We start from the raw sequence: 21,667 nt of genomic DNA, 5'->3' as shown, positions 1-21,667 counted from the left end.
ATCCTCCAAAGCGTGTAAACTTTGCCCCCCATACGTTACGTAAACAGCTCGGATGGCTGAGCGTCAAGGCTGCGCCAGTGAGCGCTGCCGTTGCGAAGGAAGCGAAACTGCTATCGCGTCCCCTCGCTAAGCCACGTTGCCGCAGGTTACTCCACCAACCTGCACAGCTGGAGCGCTTCGAGAGACAGGCCAATTAATGAGCACACCGCGGGCCCTGTGTCGTTTAACCGCTCGTAGGTGAAATGCAATATCCCGTAGTTCGTAGACCGCATTCGCGCAGAATCACCGATGTTTGTCAACTTTTGCTCTAGAAATGGAGTTCCGCAACCAAAGGTGACGGCGCAAGGTTCATCACCACCATCTTTCGTGACGTATAATGCAGGACAAAGGCCTGTCGCGATATTTTCTGACCGTGTAATTACAGCGCCTAAAAGTTTGGCGCTTAAAGTTCAAGCATTCTGACCACAATGTCGTAATTCTATTCCTGTTTATCGGGCCAACTGAGGAGACAACAAGCTGCACAAAGCGGCTCTCCAAGCGGTTTCAAATGAAAAGAGCTACGACTGGAGCCAGTTGCTGTTTTATCTTATATGTTCTTTGTCCAGAGTGTTTGTGTGTTCCTCCCACCTAGTCCTGTGTCCGTTTAAAAATGTTTAGCTGATTTTTTGTCTGACGAAAAATAAATTCCATCTACGGTGTACGCCATCAACTGGTGAGGTCCGGATCAATGTTGATAACATTATTGGGTTCCGTAAAGGTGAGCCGAAATCTCATTCTGGACGCAAACGCTTTTGCACAAGAACACGCTGGGCGGTGCATCGCAGGTCTACTACCACTCCTAGCACTTCGGAACTCTGAGGGGCGAGAGGAAATGCGCTCGCCCTCCGGACGTCTGCTGCGCTAGACATGGTATGCATCCCACAGTTAAGAGCACAGAATTGAACCCGGTAGTTTATGAACCCTAATGCAGGAGACGCATGTCCGGAAACATGGGCGGCAGTTCGCACGCGGCGACCATGTTTCCGCCCCTGTTTCCGGCCATGTCCGGAAACATGGCCGGCACGCCGCACCGGTCGCCGCTTGCGAACTGCCGCCTCGCTGCAAGCAGAGACACGCAGAGCGGCAAGCACCGGCGCACCGCTTCACACGAGCTCCGCCCACAGGCGGTATCCCCTTGCCACCACGCAACAATGTCTGGACGCTGCTTCTCTCGATGTGCTTCACGTCTGCCCAGTAAAGATAATACAGCCCTGCTGTTAGAAAGACTGCTATATTCGACCAGCGACAAAGCATGCCTGCGCAAGTAGCGAGCTTTCGGCAACGGCGCCGCCCGCGGGCGTGCCTGGCAACGAGCTGCGCTGCTGCCCGGCTGGCCTGGTCGTCGCTAGGCCACTAACCTGCTTCGCATCAAAGCCGTACCGCACGGCGCTTCGGAAGTCGCCTGCGCTATAATAAAATGCCTGCTCTTGACATCGCTTTAGCTGTTTATAACATCAACTGGCAATAAAATAAAAATGTGGTAGATTTCCTCCACGAAAAGAGGAGCTAGCGGACGCCGGGAGAGCCGCACCGCCACAGCGGGCCAGTCGCAGTGGCGAGGCTGTTGTGGAAAGAAATTTACTTGTATAACAGTTGTTGCTTCTACCAGCAACTTAGTATTACTAAACGATACTCAGAAATGACACATTTTTCACATTTCTCTCTCCTATGGTTTATCTATTATTTTCATACAGAAGAAATTTTAGCTCATTTTTCTGACGCTGATGGACGGGATTCAGGTTGGATGGCCGTCTGGGCTCGGTGGACTTCGCGTTCGCATCAGAAAAGACAAACCAGCCATGCTGTCACAAACACTTCCCGCTATATTCTAGCAACCGCAACATGCCCGCGCAAGAGCATAGCTTTCGGCAACGACGCCGCCTGCAGTCGCGCCGGGCACCGAACTGCGCTGATCCCTGGCTGCCCTGGTCTTAGCTAAGCCTAGCCTGTTTCGCATCAATGGCGCAGCTGACGGCGCTTCGGAACTAGCCAGTGGTGCATAATAAATGTATTGGTAGTGTCATCGCTTTACTGTGAACCCCGTCTCATAATAAAATAAATATATACTCGATTTCCGCGACACCTTCAGGAGAGGAGCTATCAGACGCCAAGCGAAACCACACCAGACAGCAGCAGCAAAGCGGCTATGGGAAGAGATTTGCCTGTTATCACTTCTATACCAGCAACTCGACATTGACCACCGATCCTAAAAAATGATTTTTTTGGGGGGCATACCTATATCCCAGGGTTTCTTATGAACGCGAACAAACAATACTAGAGTCGTATACAATTCAAGAACGAAGCAGCTTTTTCCCGTCAAAGGACCCCCTTCCAGCAAAAGGCGTCGGCCGATTCTCATGAGCCTTCTAGCCTGACAATGCAGGGAGCGGCCCGACAACGCAGAAAGAAGACGATCTAACTATGAAAAGAGTAGACTATCCCTTTTCGTCGGCCGACGTCATTGGCTGGAACGGGGTCCTCGCCCCGTTTTTTGGTTATATCCGACTATAGTGCATTTTTCCGACGATGGCGGCCGGCATCCAGGCACATCCAGACTGGCAGGCCGGCCCCGAGAAGGGCCCCTCTGCGCCACCATGACGAAGCGCTCTGCGCGCTCGCATTGGCGCTCTCCGGCTCGCATTTGCCCAGTGAGATGACGGAGGCGCAATAAAGCTTACCCTACTGTCGCGTATCTTTATATTTTGTAATTAGGTAGTAAGTCCAAGGGCACAATTACGGATTCACTTCCAGGTGACCCACAAGCCTCTAACAGCACTTCACATTCTTCTGCAACTCCCCCCCCCCCCCCTTTTCTTTCCCTCAACCAAAGGGTGCTTTCGTTGGCGACATTAGAAACTCTCGTAACTCCTTCCTTATTGGCCCTCCAGTTGTCCTCAGATTCATATCTGTAGTTTCTTGGACTCCTAAACGTATTTTAGCTGAATTAGCTCGTTTCGCCAAGTCGGCTACAAAATTAACCTGAGAGAAAAATATCCGAAGGGAAAAAAATAGGAAAAACAGACGGAGAGAGAGAAACTTGACGTGCGAACGCAGTGGAAATACGAGGGTATTTGATTTTACGGTGCTTTCAGGTTGCTCTAAATTTGTGACAATCTGTAATTACACTACATTACATTGTACATCGTATGCATAGCACTGCCTATCTACAGCGTCAGGAACAGCGAAATGTCTGGGTGGAGAATTTCGAAGACTGGTTGCCCCATCTGCTCCTCTCGAATGCAATTCTCCTCCGTCGCATTCACGAGGCACCCGCAATGAAAAGACGTCCCCAGCGAAAAAGCGAGGCCGGATCATACTTGCTATAAGAGCCCTGCTTTTAACCTTATGAGGTAAGCCACAATGAATTAAATTCTCGGGACTCCTGACGGGAAAATGAAGGAGGGGGGGGGGGGTATTATGCAGCCTTTTTTAGTGTTCGCGTTAGTGATATAGCCGCGTTACATTAGAGACCTAAAGTAATAGCGGTAGTACTAGTAGTGACAGTGGTTTACCGCAGAAGATGCAAAAAGCAAGGAGCGGATGTTTCCGTCCGCGTCAATTCCTATCTAATATAAATGAAAGGGACAGAGATAACATAACAAAAGTACAGAGGAGAGCGATAGAGAGAAAGGACAGGGGAGAGATTTGTACAATAGTTACAAAGTACAAAAAGTAAACAAGATTGAAAGCGTACCTGCCTTCCAAACAAAAGACTCAACGGAGATGTTTAAAAACCCTTGAGTTGGAAGATAAGGAGGTTATCACTGCGTTTCAGCGAACAATGAACAATGTAGGGTTCACCGGACGATGAGGCTGAGTGGTTGGCAGCAGCTACAATGACCGCTGGTCCTCAAGCGACGTCGTGTGTGCACTAGGCCATTTTTAAGACGACGAGTAGGATTTGGCAATTTGTCTACGCAGTTGTATATTTGCGAGTGGCAAAATCATCAGGAAGCACTGACACAATGCATATATGCATGGATGGCTAGGAAACATATTTAAAAAAAAAATATCATCAAGAGATACAATGGCATTTTGGCTTCGGTAATTTGCAGTCCCTCGGTTGATTTTTTTTTATTGGAATTTGCTTTAAATACGTCCCAGATTACAGAAATTCCACGCTTATTCAACGCATTCTAAGGTTTCAACATACAGCGGAGAAAGTTGGCACCAAAGTGGATCACAACGAAAGACACAGATGTAACGCTCAAACGAAGAGGAAAATATTGCCGTTTCCCCTCAAACAAATATGGCAATCATTTATTCTACAATTTCGTTTAACACCATAGCGTTTAAATGAATACTTGATGAAAATTTCTGAATGAAGCCTTCAACATTTTAGGATGAAGGGGGTCGCTGTTGCCATTTACTTTGGCATTGTTCAGCTTTTCCTGACAAGGCACCCGCATATGACCAGCCATCAAGAAACTTGAAATGACGGAGCAGACCACCATTGACGCGAAAATTCGGAATTCCTGCAGCGGCTCAGCCTCTCTGACCTTTCATGCTCAGATGGGTCCACTGATCGGAAATTTGGCACACACCGCTCGCTCTTCTCTTTCACTGATATTCGATAACGCTCACTCGAGGGCATCTAGCATTTTTCGCGATCTTCGGTTCTGACGGTTCGCCGCGATCGACCTACCGGACGATCTTCATTTCCCCAGCAAAGCGACGCATGCATGCTGCACGCCGGCGTGTCTTCGGCGGTTTTCCGTCACGTTGATCAGGCAGGTAGGCCTAATGCGATACCGTCGAGATTATCGGTGCTGGCCGCCTCCGTGTATACATGCGGAAGCGCACTTTTGTGGCGTGCCTAAGCTCGCTGCTAGTGCGAATCAGCAGGCAAAGCCTGGTGTGGAGGCACAATTTGTGTTGTTGTTGTTTGGTTCATTCTGCCCTGCCGACTCCGCGCGAATGAGCGGAAACAAGCGGTGGAAGCCGGTTGCTTTTATTCCCGCAGATAAGGTGGCAAGAGTGGCTACCAAAAGAGCCTGCTACTGTGAAACCGCGTTTCAGAAATTAACGCTGCGCCGTAAAAAGAAAGTGGAGAAAGTGAGTGGGACGTCGAAAGTAAAAGAAAGTAAATAAACCAATAAATTGCGACGAGTGCATTAGCACGTAAGTGGGTCGTATTCGAGGCGCGTGCATGCGGATTTCTTCTTCTTGCCTATCTTGCGGACACCTGTCTTACGGTTGCGATACCTCATTCGAACACATGGAGAAATAGAGAAATATTGCCTCTTCGTCAGAAAACAAACGAGAGAAAAGTGTGCAAGTGAGCATTCCGAAAGTTACTCTTCGATGCTGTCTTTCCCGATGTCAGTGGCCATTGGCTGCGTTCGTACGCCAAAATATGTTGCACGGAACGCAAATACGAACCTAGGCAGCTAGGCGTGAGATCGAATAGCGGTATTCGACGAGGCAAAAACAACCCCGTCTAATAAAGTTGTCCTTACATAATATTACAAAGATGTCACTTTTAACATTTAAAATGTTAACTCAAAGAAAGTCGATTTCACACTTCCGGTTGCAGCAGGGCAGAGCAAAATGACGGCCAAGGTGTGTCGGCCTTTATGCCTTGCTTAGAGAAGCGGCGACACCTGCTGTAATTTCATCTTTCACACTCGCCACGCCACCGTCGCTACACAGAAAACTGTTCGCTTCGACTATACATTTGCAGCAAAGGCCCTGAAAAATCCCACACTTCTCTCTCAAGCTCTGCTCCGAATCTGTGCCTGAATTGCCGCGTTTACCTGTGGAATCGTCGAAGCTGTGCCGGAGACCACGTGTAGTCGGGTGAAGTAGACTTCAGGGGTAGCTTACTGTTATCCAGCCTTATTCGACTCTCGTCGGATGCCTGGGATCTCGTTACATAAACCTCCGCCTTTCAACTCTTCTTTCAAGCAACAGTTGTGTAACTCAGCGGATTTTTTCGATGTATAAGGAAAAAAATTTATATATCTGGAGCATTTCGATACTCTGTGTATACAACTTTATCAGTTTTATTTTTTCGGCTTATTTATTTTGGTACCACTTGTCACTTTTTATTGTTATTCGTTCATTGTTATGTTTATTGTAATTAAGCAGCTGTTCTTCAGGAGCTTTTTTTTTGCGTGCATGTGATGTCACTTATTCACTCTATTTTTCTGCTGAGTCCACAAAAGTATTTGGTAGATAGCGGTGCGGTTGTGTGCAATGCTGCACGCAGTTAAGGTACCAAGGCCTCGTCAGGCGTCATACAATACATTTCACAGCGGCTATTTTTGTATGTGTCATCTAATTTTATTTAATAAAGAAGCGAGCGAAGAAACAAATAAATTAACGAGTAATTAGATTCATGGTAAAGCTCCAACAGAACACTGCGGAATCGGATAGTGGGGATAGGAATCTATGAAAAACTGCAACAGCAAAGATCTTGAAACGGAGCGACAGTGCGCAGTGAGCCGCTCTCTGACCCAATGATGCCCTCACAGATTGCAGCAACGGTGTAAGAGCGGAGTTTAGACCGTATCTTTTCTTGTGTGATGTTTAATGAAACCGCCACATTGCAATTAGACCATCATATGAAAGAAAATGAATTATTAAATTCTGAAAAATTCCAAAGCGTCAATAAACGTTTGAAATAGACACGCGGTACAAGAAAAAAAAAGTAAAAAGGAATCAGAACCAGGTAACCGCGAACCACTGCGGCGTTTTGCAGAACTCGTTATGCGACTGAACAAAGCGATAAGGCGCCCAGGCACAAACGCCCTCACTTCGTCCTGCTTTCTCGGGCGGTGAACGCATTAACACGGCAGGTTCGGCGACAAGAGCGAATGCGAAAGCCAGAAGGCCCTAGACGTCTCCTCCGAGGTCACGTGGTCCACCCTGCGAGGAATTGGACATCAGGCCCCGCGGGGACCCACCAACGCATGCGGCGTCAGCGTAAGGAGACGCGCGTGCTATGGAGACGGGGGAAGGGGGCGGCGAGAGGGGGTCGCATCTTACTGGGTCACGGCGGCCTGCAGTGGTAGCAGCACCACGACAGCGAAGATGGGAGGGAGAGCGCATTCTTCAGCAGTCAATGCGGGAGGAGCATCGGACTGAGCCCCCCTCCCCGATCTCGGTTAAGGCATGGCAGGTGAACAACTCGGCAGCTCCGCCGACAGAATTCGGGCAGCGCCCGTGACAGGCCCCAACCTGAGGCAACGGCGAGGCAACTTCGTCGTCATAATCGCCGAAAGGAGGCAACGAACTCCCGCGCGAGCGCGGAAAACGGGCTGCGGAGACGGCGGCACGCTGCGAGGGGGCGAAGCGGACCGTTGAGCGACCCAGACCCAGTTATTTTGAGTTTGTGCTGCACCGCGGCCCCCTCTCTCCCGTCGCCCCTCTCGCTCTTCCTGCATTCACTTCCCCTTCTCTCCGCTCCGGCCGGCATCTTCCGCACGGGGCTACGAGGCCACGCATAGCCGCCTCCCGCTTCCTCCCCCTCTTCCTCTGGCTCTCCCCCACTCTCACGTAATCTGGGCCCCTCGCCCCTGTCCGGTGCAACGCCGTAGCCCTCCCTCCGAAGAGGCTGAGAGGGAGAAGAAGCCACCCGTTGTTAGGTCATAACGTCAGCCGGTCCTGGCCAAAAACGCAGCCGACGCCGCACCAAGAAGAACGGGACTCCTACGCGCAGAGACCAGCCCTAGCGCCAATCTGTCCATGTGCCATCATCCCGGCCGCGCCTGATTTCCGCGACGACTTCCGTCTTCTCGTCCGAGGAGTTTCTCGCGGGCCGAATTGTTTCGCATTGCCCAGTGGTGGCTTGCCGGTGACGAGCGCGAGCCCAGCGCCGTACCCCTTTCTGCAGCACGGAACCAAAGCACAGCCGCTGGACCAACATTTGTTCCAGGACTAACCGCCCGCATCCGCCCAGGTGAGGAAGGCTCCGGCGACGTTCGCGCATCTCCTTCAATGGGAGCTGGCGAGTGCCTTCTTGCGGTGCCAACGCGCGTAGCCCATCATGCTCGTGAGACGCTGTGGGGAGCCTAAAAGGGGCAGCCGACTTCGCGTTCCTTCTTCGTTCCGGCCTGCGTTTTACGAGGGATGAGGCGGCAACTGCGCATCGTGCCAAATGTGGGCGCATGCAGCTGGAGCAGCCTGCAGCCTCGCTTTCGTGCGCATACTTACCTGCGTCCACGTGTGTTCTCGCGTAGCCTACTTTGTTCATCCGTGCCCTGTTCACTCGCAGCATCCGAAGCGACCTCGGATGAGGCTCCTTCTTTTCCTAGTGGCATGTCTACAGAATCCGCGCTCTGAATCCGCTACCCAGTGCACAGAATGACTGCTACATCCTTTTACCGCTTGTGCTGTTCGCCTGTGTTCGACGGTAACATTGGCTGATGCAATCTGTTCAGGCAGCACGTCTCGTTGGAGATAAAAAGGAATTTTTTTTATCTCCAATGACAGCGTCATTAAGCGATAAAGCAGTTGTGAGCCAGATATGCGTAAATATTTGAGTAGATTTTCTGGAAAGCTGTTTTATAAATTCTGCGTCCTCGATTTTATATGCATGCACGTGTGTAAAGTGTACATAACAATGAGCGGAATAGTAGGGAATGATGTTTGCGGGGGAGAAACGCTCTGAGTTACTCGTCTAATGACACGGGAAGAACGAACTGCTGCGTGAGACTCATTGTTTCCATGCTGCTCCAGTGGCTCAAACTCGTCCATTTTCATTCCTCGCCTTAAGAGAAATACGGCGCGCAAACAAGGGTTTTAATAACATATTGGTCCTCAATAGACTATGAATGAAAGCAATCAACGTGGCATCCCACGGTTTGTAGGCTTTTGTAGGATGGTATGCAGGACGGATTTTCGCTTGCGGTTAATCCTTAGTATTAATCAACGCGAAGCTCCGGAATAGATGTGCACGTGCTGAAAAGGGTTGAAGTGGCACGTGACGGAGCGGTTCAGCAAAGACAGATGACTGCAATTTGTAAAATTAAAGCCACAGCGAACCTTCAAGCACTAGATGGAAAACCTTTCTTGTTTCCGTTGCGAACTAAATATGTGTTCGGCGAGGTGTCACCAAAAGTACGCATTGATGTAGATTCGTAAAATTGACGCTGTCATAAGGTATGCTAAGGTTTCCCGCTAGCTTCACGTGTTTACCTGAGCTTTAATGTCTTGCGCGTTGTGACTCCATGACGTCAGATAAAACACCTCTGTAACGAGCACATTGTTTTTCACCGACAGCTGCATGAAGTTTTTTTTGTTTTGTTTTTTTCCCGGGGTTTATGGGGCTAGTTTTCACCTTTATCGTGGCATGACAAACCCGATAGAAATATCTTCCCTCTACAGGCTTCGGCGTAGGCCATAGCTAAGGGTCACGTGAGCCGAAGATCAAGCCGGCATTTCTGAGCATCCGCCATATTGGGTCACATGTTCTGGAGGAGGGTAGGACGGAGAAGACAATGCAGTAATCACAGACACGACTAAAAGGCTCGGAGTTTAACATTTGTTGGAACGTGGCGAGCTAGTTTGCCTTCGTGACTTTCCCGTCTACCAATTATCCAGTAGCATATCACCTCAGTTACTCAAAGATGGATCGATTGCAATTACGGGACGGCTTGGACAGGCGTTGAGCCCATGGAGCACAAGTGTGGCTTGATAAATGGCTAATTGACTTTTTTTCTTATTTTATGTTTGAAAGTAACAGTGTGCGCTATGAGGCAACGCCGTAGCTCCTGAATAATTTCCGCCACAGGGGCTTCTCCGATGTGCGCCACGATCTCAGTACAGGGACGCTTTCGCATGCCGCCTCCATCGAAATGCGTCCGCTGCCAATGCCGCGGCGGGCATTCGATCCTGCCAACTCGTGATCCGCAGCCAAGCGCTTTCCAGGCGCTCAGCCACCGCGGAGGTTCTCGAGTGTGCCTGTAAGTCGCGGCCGTAAGTAGTGCAAGGCCGCAGCGAAACGCGTTTGGAGCTCTGTGCAATCAACAACCTTAACGTACCGGAGACACCGCAGTATGAGTGTCGTGTTTACGCACAGGGCTTGTCTAGCTGCTGCCTATGCCTCAGTGCGTGCATTATTCTTAGCATTGTTATCAGGCCGAGAGGTGCACGGTCTCTATCATTCGCACACCTCGTGCCTATTGTTGTCGTCCTTCGAGCTAAAACAAACGGATAACGAAGCGGACGCTGCAGTGCAAAGAAGAAAAGCAAATGCAAACGGTTTCGCATAAAAGTCCACATTGCAAAAGCCGCCAGCGGGACACATTTGCAGCGGCAACATTGTATGCACGGTCCACTGAAGAGGACGACGCGTCCAAGTACACAAGCACCCAGTCAACGCGCGGTAGCTGGCGCTCACGCAACGTGCCTTCTCCGCGTGCCGCCGCGAGCCCACAAGTTACACAACAGCACGCGGCTAAGGGGCGCTCAAAGACACGCGGGGGGAGGCCACCACGCATCCGAAGAGCTGCATCCACCCCCCACCGACCGCCGCCATGAGCAGCTGACCTCGAACTCTGCGCCGCCGAAACAAAGGGCCGATTGTGGCGTGGCGTTCACACGTTGACCTCCTCTTGCGGCGGGTTACATAACGGGAAAGAACAGCGCGGCGCTCATCGCGCGCCCGGTCAGACGCCGAGGCGCCGCCGGCGGCCTACATGAAAAGCAGCCAAGCACCACACCGCGTATGCGAAACGGGCTGTAGTGGCACGCACGGAAGCCGCCGGCTGGCCGACCGGTCAGATCTCGCAGGGGGCGGCGACGCTTCCACGGAGAAAACCGCGCGCTCACCCGCTCGAACACGCAGCGAGGCGTCGCTTAGGGGTTGGAAATCCGCGGCTTAGTTATCTCCATTGCCATAGCCTCCTCCTGCGCATACACCCGCCGTTGCGTATCTCTCGGAAGGCAGCACTAAAGCCTCCCGCATGGTGACGGTGGTGGTTTTGTTAACATGCTGGCCAGATATCCCCGCGATGTTGCCAATCGCTTCGCTTGCGCCCTGTATCAAAAAAAAAAAAAAGGACTGCAAGATCTGCCGCGCCCCGAGAGTTGTAGTAGCTCAAGCAGATGTAGCTTTTGGTAAAAGGTCCATTAATTGTGGCGAAGTCAGCGTGGGTTTTGTCAATTCGTGATTCTTCAGGAAACACAGCTCGGACGACGATGTTCGAAGGGACGTGCCACTCTCCCAAGTTGCGCGCCAACATTTGAAGCTCGTCGCAGTAGCACGCTCGAGATAAACGGGAACACTGTACATCTCCCGCAAATGCAATCTTTCTGGTCGGAAGAGTGATCCACCGTTCAGTTTGAGCTTCAGCTCGAGTGCAGTAGAAATCTCTGGTGTTCTAACGCTTGGAGATAATTTCAGAAGCCCTGCACATGGATGGCGAATGGACCTATAGTTTTCTTGGCGGCATTGTGCGGCGCGTTTAGAGCGTTATCAGCAATGCTCCACGCAGTTCCCATTGATCTTGCAGAATCAGAAAGACTGATCCTAGGATGGAAAGCGGCAGCAGGAGAAATAGCAGGATATTGTGCAGCAGTTGAGGTGCAACTAGTTACGGCGGACCCCCCTTTGACTACGCAAAAGAACGTGTGTCTTGTTCCAAAGGCGGCACGAGGGAATCACCAGCTTTTCAGGTTGACTGCACATAAGCTGGCCTCGTTTAGTAAGCAGAAAACCCTTTGGAAAGCCACGAGCGAAGCCTTGCCGTGCTGATAGTGGAATGAATGGCTGTGTGTGTTATTACCAAAAAATGCATAACCGAAGTGTGTCTTCAGCCTCTTTAAGCGGTATGTTATGTGTGGAATAACGTCCCTTGAGTTGCGCTTGGCCTACATGAGGGACGCCGTAGTGGAGAGCTCCGGCTTAATTTCGACCACCCGGGGTTCTCTGACGTGCACTGACGTCACACAAAACACGGGCGCTTTCGAATTTCTCCTGCATCTAAATGAGGTCTCCGTATCCGTGATTCGATTGATTCCGCCCCCTTTAGCCTCGTTCGCAGTATTCACGCTATAGATGCAACACTGTATTTCCAGCCGCGTCACTTCACGGCTGCACAAATATCGGCATTCGGGATTAGTAGATGTGCGCGAAAGCATTTTTTTTTTCACCCTTTGCAGCTATTTCTATACGTAGCCCCTACGGAAACGAGTGCGCCCTGTCATGAATACCACTAGTGGCATCTGGTTATAGAAATCTCACAGAGTTCTATTTGCACATTTCACTCGAAGTATGAGTTTCTCTCTCTCCCTGTTTGTTTATCTCTGTTTTCAGACCACCACAGCTCTTTTTGACTTACCGCGTAAGCTGACGGCCTTTCCTTTTCGAATCTTCGCTCCCATCGACGACCGCTGAGCGGCAAATTCTGATCAGATGACAGCTGCCCGCACAGCTGCATGATCATTTTCTTCTCTTCGGGAATCCCGTTGCTTGAGGAAAAGACGACGATTCCCTGGGAAGAGTGGGGTCGCAGAACTTGAACAGGTGCCAAGTGAGTGCCGTGCTTCGTACCTGTAGGTCGTTGGCCCTCTTTTTTTGTGTCACTGCAAATCGTGATCAATGAGTTAGAGAGGCAGAGCAGAACGATGGGTCTAAAAATTAACATGCAGAAAACCAAGGTAATGTTCTAGCAAGGTAACAACAGTTCACAATTGGCAGCGAGAGCCTGGAAGTTGTGAAGGAATAGGTCTACTTAGGGCAGGTAGTGACAGCTGATCCGGATCATGAGAGGGAGATAACTAGAAGGATAAGAATGGGGTGGAGCGCATATGGCAAATTCTCGCAGATCATGAGTGGCAGTTTACCAATTTCCCTCAAGAGGAAAGTGTACAACAGCATAATCTTACCGGTACTCACCTACGGGGCAGAAACGTGGAGGCTAACGAAAAGGGTTCAGCTTAAGTTAAGGACAACTAAGCGAGTCATGGAAAGGAAAATGATAGGTGTAACGTTACGAGACCGGAAGCGGGCAGAGTGGGTGAGGGAACAAACGCGAGTTAATGACATCCTAGTCTAAATCAAGAGGAAGAAATGGGCTTGGGCAGGGCATGTAATGCGAAGGCAAGATAACCGCTGGTCCTTAAGGGTAACGGAGTGGGTTTCAAGAGAAAGTAAGCGCAGCAGGGGGCGGCAGAAGGTTAGGTGGGCGGATGAGATTAAGAAGTTTGCAGGCAAAGGGTGGATGCAGCTGGCAAAGGAACGGGTTAATTGGAGAGACATGGGAGAGGCCTTTGCCCTGCAGTGGGTGTAGTAAGGCTGATGATGATGATGATGATGATGAGAATGCGCATTCTATACAACACAGAAACGAGGCATTTCTGCGTTACGTCACGAGCGAGATGTGAGCACGACGATGCTGGAAGAGTTATTTCGGAAGCTAGAAAAAAAAAACTGTCGGGGCGCTTAAGAATGGAATGCGATAGATTTCACATTTGTGGCAGCGTCTGTTGCAACTTCTGTCTGTGTGTGCGTCAGTTTCTTTCCAATTTACGGTCCATCAACCACCATATTCGGGTTGCTAGCTGCAGTGGCATGTATGCGCTGTGCTGTGACGGGGCCCACATTTGCTTATATATTACTTTTTTTCGATTTTTGATTTCGGTTTTCTAGGCTGCTGTCTAGAAACAAGATTGCTGAAAACCCGGTTACCAGGTTGCAATGACGTCACAAGATCACGTCACCTCTCGCGACCAATAAGCTAATTTCGTCTCGGTCATCAGCGGTGTTTTGGTGTGACGACAACTCTAATGTTCTCGCATTGAATAAATTAGACTAATAATCCCAGAGTCACGTCAGTCCAGCGCGTAGGCACTACAACGTTGCGTGTTGATACTGCTCCTCTAACTGAGGTTCTCTGACGGTCACCGGAGTCACGGAGTGCATGCGTCCATCTAATGTGGGCGCCATGGCCAGGTATCGAACCCATCACTTCCTGCCTATAATTTGGATGGCACCGTCTTTCAGCTGTCCAGTTTAGTGAAAATAAATGGAGCTGCTAACGTTAGGCGTCTCGTAGTAATTACAGATGTGCAGCGGACCGTTAGCAACAACCACATTAGTTTTCAGCCATTCACTTCTCCTCGGTGCTGGAGCTCAAGGAATGCTGGGTTTCCTGGGGCCGAAGAGCGCACTCCGCCACACCCGCGAGCATACATGACATACATGTCGCTCGGCGGCCTGACTCAACTGGCATCGTTTTTCTGGCGTTGCTTATCTATCACCTTGCTCGTTGCTGGGGAGGGTGGCAACGGCGCTGAGTCTCCTTGCCACAAAAGAGGGCACGGGGTTGCGAATGACGTGTGATCGTGGGTGTGGCCCTTCGGACCCACGGTTTCGGTTTAACGCGATCTTAGAATTCCTCGCGCCACAGCACCGATGACAATCCCTTTTGACGTAACAACTGATGCGGCTATTACTTTCGGCCAGTTGCGAGTTGTAACTATAATATTTAACTAGGTAACTATTAGCTTTTAGTTAACCAATTTACTGACGGAGGTGTTTTCTGACGCAAGTCAGCGCTGAAATTACTGAGAAGCGATGGTTTCAATCAAGAATTTTATTTTTAAACACTACTCAAATTCTTTACAGAAACATCCGGCATATTTCATGTTTGTCATCGATCAGTGCCGGTCAATATGATGACTAACAGTATTTCGTAAATTTAATCAGCCTCAGACAGAACTGCATCTTGCTAACTGCCCCAGAAACAAAAAAAAAAGGCAATGATTAGCCCGCACACGTTGTTTCGACGTGAGAATGCTCATAGTTAAAAAAAAAAATAAACTGGACAACCGAGCAGGGCACTTGCGGTTTGGGGCCTGGCTGCTCACGTGCGGCTCCGGCGACCGTGCGAACGCGGCAGATGAGCTGGGCTGCATGCATTGCCTCGTCGCTAAATCGCAGCTTTCCCACCGTGCTCGCTTTCTTTTTATGCACCAAACGTCCTAGCGGAGATTCGCGGCCGTTCATGCAGAGCACTTTCTCTCGCCGATGGTTATCAATGGGCCCGCAGGCCGCAACGCATGCAAAGTGCGGCACAGCCGACTGCGGTTGGTAATTGTGCGCGTGTATATGCGCTTACATGTCTCGCCAACGCAGCGAAAGTAATACTCTCTCTGTCTGCGCTCAGTGAATGCAAAGAGCGAAATAAATGAGGAAGGGCGTTGCAGTTTCGCAAGCGTAGGAAACACGCGTGCTTATTTAACCTTATTTATCAGAATTATGCGCATCACGATCGTGTCCGTGCGGGCGTTTGTGTGGACTTCTCTTCAGAAGCGACTGCCAACGCGCGCACGATCTATTTTTCGACGGATCTATGCTAATATCGCCATGAGAATAGTGTGAACAGTGAAAATCGTCACGAAGCTGTATTTAATTGCAGATTATGCGTGAAGAATCCTTTCTGGGCGTCTACGTTACTACATAAGTTGAGAGTAAAAGACATTCAGAACGAGCGCATCCTGTACAATCCTTGGAACGAGAACACTGTTCGAAATGTCAAGGAATGTGGCCCAGCCTGTCAGTCCGATATGTAATCCACACGTAGCCGCCGTGTCTTTTTGTGCGCTTAAGCAGAGGATGTGATGGGCCTCATTGCAGAGCTGGCTATAGGGTGTGAAATTTAAAAAAAAAGAGTATCTTGATACGCCTACCAGCATTTCAGGGAGTCTTTAGCTTTGAGACCCAGATGTCCGCATATGCACTCACGCTGACGACCGCGAAAGACCATTAATGCACTATAATTACGCGAGTCTTTAGTAGGAAACGTTCTAGCACGCAGAAGCCGTCTTGCCAGACACTACAGATTATTGAGAAGCGCGAAATTCTCCCTTAGCGACTGGTCAGCGCGAAGTCGCGAGAGAGATGAATTAACGGCCGCGGCGGCCGCATTTTGATGGATGCGAAATGCGAACATCCCCGTTAGCTGTGCGATGCCATTGCGCGTTGAAGAACGCCATGCGGAATAAGTAAGTCCAACTCACTCCGGCGTTGAACACCGGATAGCTATCCTCAGAGCCACCGGCTGGGCGTACGGTTGGCCCGCGTCACCATTTCCCGGTTTCAGAAGGAACGTTACAACTAATTGTGAAAAAACTGCCTTGCAAAGCCATTGTAACGAATATGACATGTTTGGAAGGAAGATACCCCCCGCCTGCGCAGTGTGACCATGTGCAAAAATCAGACGCTTTTAGCATACCAGCGACGTACTAGAGGAGACGTATACCGGTTTACCGGATGTTTTCTGCGCATGCGCAGTGGCATTGTTGGGGTGATGGGCAGCCACTGCGCGTGCGCAGCCGGCCTTCCGGTAATGAGCTATACGTCTCCGGCAGTGTTGTCGGTAACGAGATACAAGTAACGGCGTTACCGGTAACGTGTTACTTTTATCGATAACTTAGTAACATACTCGTTACCATTTCGGAACTGTAAAGGGTAAGGTACTTACGTTAACATTTTTCAGTAACGTGAGGTGTCACGTTACTAGTTACTTTTCGTTCCAGTTGTGACCCACTCCGCACCCTTTTTTAGAAAAAAAAAGCGCAGGGCATTTAAAGTGATGTAAATAAACAAAATGTACAGGTGCTCCCGACAACCCTTGTTGGGGCTCGCATGCATGCCAGAAAACAGCTGCCCTTGACAACGCACCCAAATAAAAAAGAAAAGACAGAATAGCCATAAAGCACGAAACACCTGCACGAACACGCATTCACACACCTGCCTTCACCTGCCTCCCCTTCCCAAACCATTCACACACACAACTCTCTACAGAGTGGAAGCATGCCGAGCATTTTGGAACATCACATTTTTTAGAATTGCTCTAAATTTGTTGAGAGTTCAGCGATGTTTTCTTTGTGAAGTTAGAATTGATGTTGGAGTGCCATTTTGTGTTTAATGCCACATTCAGAAGATGGCTTCACCATGTGCCACAGAGTTAAGCCCGTTTCACATGCAAGCGAACCGCTCGCGAACTCCGCCGCCGCGGCGCATACACCCTCTCTCAAGCGGCGGAGGAAGCCCCAGCGGCTGGAGCGGCGAGGTTCGGGCAAGTTGGAAATTTTCGCGGCGGCGAGGCGGCAGCACCGCATCTCAACCAATGACCGCCCGGCAAGGGTGGCTAGACTGGCCCGGCGTTGCCACGCGAGTTTGTACGCCGCACGTACGAACTTTTGTTTAGGAAAGAAATTGTATAAAGCGCTGTTTAATGCTTGAAACGCAATAATTATATTTATTTAAATAAACTATGAAAAGAAATGACAAAATAATGCTTTTATATTACGCTTTTTTTTGTGTTTGCAGGCCACCAAAACCGGTTGCAGGCGCATATCTTTTGCCCGCAACATTGGTTTTCGCAGCGGTGGGAAACGCGGAGCGGCGATGCATGTGAAACGAAAGCTCGCGAACCGCTTCGCAGCGCCGCGCCGCTGTTCGCTCTGTTCGCCAATTCGCTTGCATGTGAACCGCCCTTTAGAATCCAACACATGTAACTCTACAGGCAACTTTAGACCACTATAACATTGCTAAGCTACTGCACATGTGTGCAAAGTATTCTCGTTAAATCTGGATATTGCGTAAAATCGTTGTTTGGGCTAGATGTTATATATGAAATGTGAGCTTTATAAAATTGTTATCGTAAGTTCCTACGGTGACGAAAACTTAAAATTTATGGCCATGAAGTAACGGCAAACTAACGTGTGGTACTTTTTTTCGGTAACGGTAACGCATTACATTTTTCTGTAGGTAACGTAGGGCGGTAAAGCGTTCCTTTTCTTTAACGTAACGAGTAACGTATTTAGTTACGTTTTTTCGGTAACGCCTACAACACTGGTCTCCGGTATGCTAATAAACGCCTATTAAGTCATATGTACTATACGTGACTGCTGTATATTCGCGACAGTAATTCCTGTGTTCGACGCGCGTACTGTTTGACCACGCGGACCGTGAGGTATATTCCGTGAAGCAGCGTTAGTTTTAAAGGGGTACAGACACAACATTTCGAACGCAAACAAACCCAGTGGTTGTTCCCAGGAACTACCAGTGCTTGCTGTCGACGCCGACGTTACCAGTTTTGTGACGTCACGGTGTACTTCAGTGCCGGCGCTGAGCGAGACCTAAACTGCCGGTGCAAAATGTTTGTAACCAATTATTAGCGCGGCGCACATGTGTTTTGTGCTCATTTTCATGACTCCCAAACCCGTAGGCCTATTTAAAGTCGAGAAAACGAACACCCAAAAACTTTCCGTTTAAGCTCGCATTCCGAAATTTTTCACGCCCCGCAGAAATATGAAGGAAATCAAAATATGACCACCCTATTAGCATGAAGCGTGCAACCTATGAAACAGAACGCTGAATGTATGCCTAGCCTGCGAAAGATAAGTTCAAAAAATTATGACTCCAATACAGGAAGGCTTGAAGCTGGCAGCAGAATCTTCTTGTCGTCAAGTCTGCACCGAAGACTTCGAAACTGATCGGCATCTCCGAAGAACGTGGCGCGGGCCTTCTGCTTTCGTCGCCGCGGACGCGTCTGATTCCGCAGTCGAGACTTTTCATGGACAGTAATATCCACTTGGCTTGGTGCCCATTGCTTCCTGATCGCGGAGGTCGTCTTCGATGCGACGTTCTCGGAATCTTGGCAGCCCACCGGCCAGTTCGCTAATCCTGCGATCTTGCAAGAGGCCATGGCTTCCTTGCCGTGAAGAAGCGCAACGCTTTCAACTGAACAGATTGAACTGTGGCCTTCGAACGTCCGACAAAGGTCTCAGCATCGAAATACTTAAAAGGGCAACAGACAACGAGAACCAGCCTCACTTTGGGCGCTGACCTCGTCACACTGAGCTTCCGCCGAGTTTTTGTGTTCACGTGTGTTTCTATATACGTTTTGGCTGCTGCCGAGCCAGGGAGGGAACTCTCTGCAGAGCTCACGGGGCTTCATTGCAGCCATCGACCTTATCGCCGAGGGTACCGGACATATTCGTTTTCGCCAAATTGTCGCGTTGACCGTAATGACAGGTTATCGGCATTTTATACTCCGCGCATGCTGTATGAGTTGTTTGCAGAGGAAACGGGCCGCGGTACCGCGACTTTACACTGCGCTTGCGAGAAATTCGGAGACGTGGTATGCTGATGTGAAAATCTGGCGCCTAGACTCGCACGCAGAAGCGCCGTGTATATCTGCCAGGTATTACAAGGTATAACGCAGAGTGAAGCTGCTACACCTTACCCGCGAGGGCATATCTGGTAGGCCCTGCTGTCTATAAGCATGAGGTTAACTAACTCGGTTGTTCATGTGAGCAAAATCATTTTGCGGAGCCTTAATTCTCGTGTCCGTTATCATCACTACATTTAAAACTAGACGTAAGGACGGCAGCTGCTGATTACTAATTATTTCGGGATAGGCAATCCTCGAAGCGCCAACCTCCTAAAATCATTGTCTGGTTTGCGCATAGTTTAAAGGTCAGCGCGAGTTCGTCGACCACGCATTTCATTCATTTACCTCAAAAGAATAAAAACACAGCGTTAACGTTTGTTGCGTAAAACGCGAAATTAAGCGAGAGTTAGCGTAAGGACTGTCATACACTTAGTGGCTTTTACAGAGCAAGGAGGCTCGCGGGCAGGCGATAGTGCTGTGACAGATTTTCCACATTACGAAACATAGCGTAAGGATTTCAAAGTTTCGTCTGCGAAGTGAGTGGGCGCAGACTTGCGGATACATTCGGGCAGCGGTCCTATAGCGCCTGCTCTCTGTAATCGACCCCCTGCATGTTTGCGGGCACTCGCTTCCCGGCTACGTGCAGCGACCGAGAGGCGTCCCACCCGATGACGACTAAGGTTGCGTGAAGCTCGGGTGATCACTGCTGAACCCCCCACCCCCTTCGAACACCACGAAGGTAGCGCAAGGCACGTGGAAGGGGTGTCCACACGTGATCGCCGGCTGACCGAAGCCACGCTACAGCCAGCGGGGGCCTATACGTATAACGCCTCTTGCTGCAAAAGAGCACAACTGTACCACTTTCCACTGAAGTCTTCTCCGCAGTTTGCCCCGACAGCTCGAAAAGCACTGCCGGCTGGCTGGGAAAATTTCCACTTGGATCGATGAAGCGGCATACAGAGCCCTGTGATCACTACAGTAAACGAACCCAGTGGGTTAATGTGCCGCATTTCATAAGAGACCCTCTTTTCACCGCTGGCAAAGGCGTTCAGGTTTTGCAAGAGAGGAGAAAAACCGCAGCTGGCGGCAGGCGCGCCGATGAAGGGGAAAGCAGTCCACGCGCGAGATTAGGCAATCGCAGATACGGGAACTGGGCCGCGTGCCTCGCGGTAGGCAGAGGCGCGTGTCTCGGTCAGTTCCGCCCCTCGAGCCTTCCTTCCACAGCAGGGGCGCGCTGTGTTCATATGGGCTCCAATGCAACGGGCAAAGAACGATGCAGTGCGGCCCCAAAGGCGCACCGCGATGTTTTCCTCAGTGTCAATTAGTCTGATTAAATGGATTCCTCGTGCTTTCCCCAGACCAGTGCAAAAAGAAAATAATTATTGTAATCGGATCATCCAAACGAAAGTTAATCCGCTTAGGAATTTTAAAATAAAAAGATAAATAAAATAGATAAATAAAACGCGTTTCACTCCCCCATTTCACTCACCCAGTGCAGAGACTGGGCGCTACCAATCAGAACAGAGGCTAGTATAGTACTCGCGCAGCTGAAGCTTGCACGCAAGTGTTGCTTTGCCAGGCTAGTCCGGCCGAGGCCCAGCAGAGTTTATATATATATATATATATATATAAAGGAAGCCAACAGTCACGGAAACCAAGGGGCATAGGGGAATGTTTTTAATCTTTTTTTTATTTGTAGTGCCTATATATATATATATATATATATATATATATATATATATATATATATATCAATAAGATCGTCCTCGAATCATGTGCCTCTGGATTTCTGTACGGCTTGTTGCAAGCTTCCTGGGTTAGTCATAAATTTCAGTGACAATTTGATTCTTTGCTAACTCTGCCCAAAGCTAAACTGCCTTACATCGGCGATTTCCTTGCAGACATAAAACTTTTAAGAATACAGCCTTGCGGTAATACTGTTTTCTGGCCTGCGCTGAAGTAGACTCGCGAGAGCAGCTCGTTCATCGACCATGGCGCTCAACAAGTAAATGGGTAAGAGTTCATGCGATGGCGAACACGGAAAGAACAGCCGCTCTTCGAATTGCAAATCGGGAGACGCTGTGTTTGACCAAGCAGTCTAAATTCTACTGAACATAAACTTACATTACGGCCAGGTAAATCAAGGAATATTTCCAAAATCTGGGTAGTCATGCAAGCACAGAGGGACCTTGCTCGGACCGCGTTTGAAGGCGATGAAGCATTACAAAGCTAAAAGATCACCACGATCATCACACAAAGTTCGCAAACGAAAAAGGAAATAACAGGGACGCAACACAAGTCATCTAATTTTTTTTAAAGCTTCTTCACCTACTTTCCAAAATTCATTCATCACAAACCTACTTAGCAGCAGCGGCTTCGACGTACGCAGTAATCGTCACTGGGCGCACACTATGCCAGACAGAAGTGGGATACTCAAGGGCAACGGAGTGGATTCCAAGAGAAGGCAAGCGTAGCAGGGGGCAGTAGAAGGTTAG

At 49.6% G+C, this 21,667-nt stretch overlaps 1 protein-coding gene across 1 annotated transcript in view; it reads left to right on the top strand.

Annotated features, from left to right (window-relative positions):
• The first annotated feature begins 7,649 nt into the window (after positions 1-7,649).
• LOC144115429 (acyl-CoA Delta-9 desaturase-like) overlaps positions 7,650-21,667 on the top strand; it is an 89,537-nt gene continuing 75,519 nt past the window's right edge. Inside the window, exon 1 of the mRNA XM_077649828.1 lies at positions 7,650-7,942. The gene's annotated coding sequence lies outside the window, so the exon portion shown is untranslated. The remainder of the gene's footprint in view (positions 7,943-21,667) is intronic.

This window comes from Amblyomma americanum, chromosome 1, assembly GCF_052857255.1.
Source record: "Amblyomma americanum isolate KBUSLIRL-KWMA chromosome 1, ASM5285725v1, whole genome shotgun sequence".
Taxonomy (NCBI): domain Eukaryota; kingdom Metazoa; phylum Arthropoda; class Arachnida; order Ixodida; family Ixodidae; genus Amblyomma; species Amblyomma americanum.
This window is presented reverse-complemented; position numbering and strand designations above follow the sequence as displayed.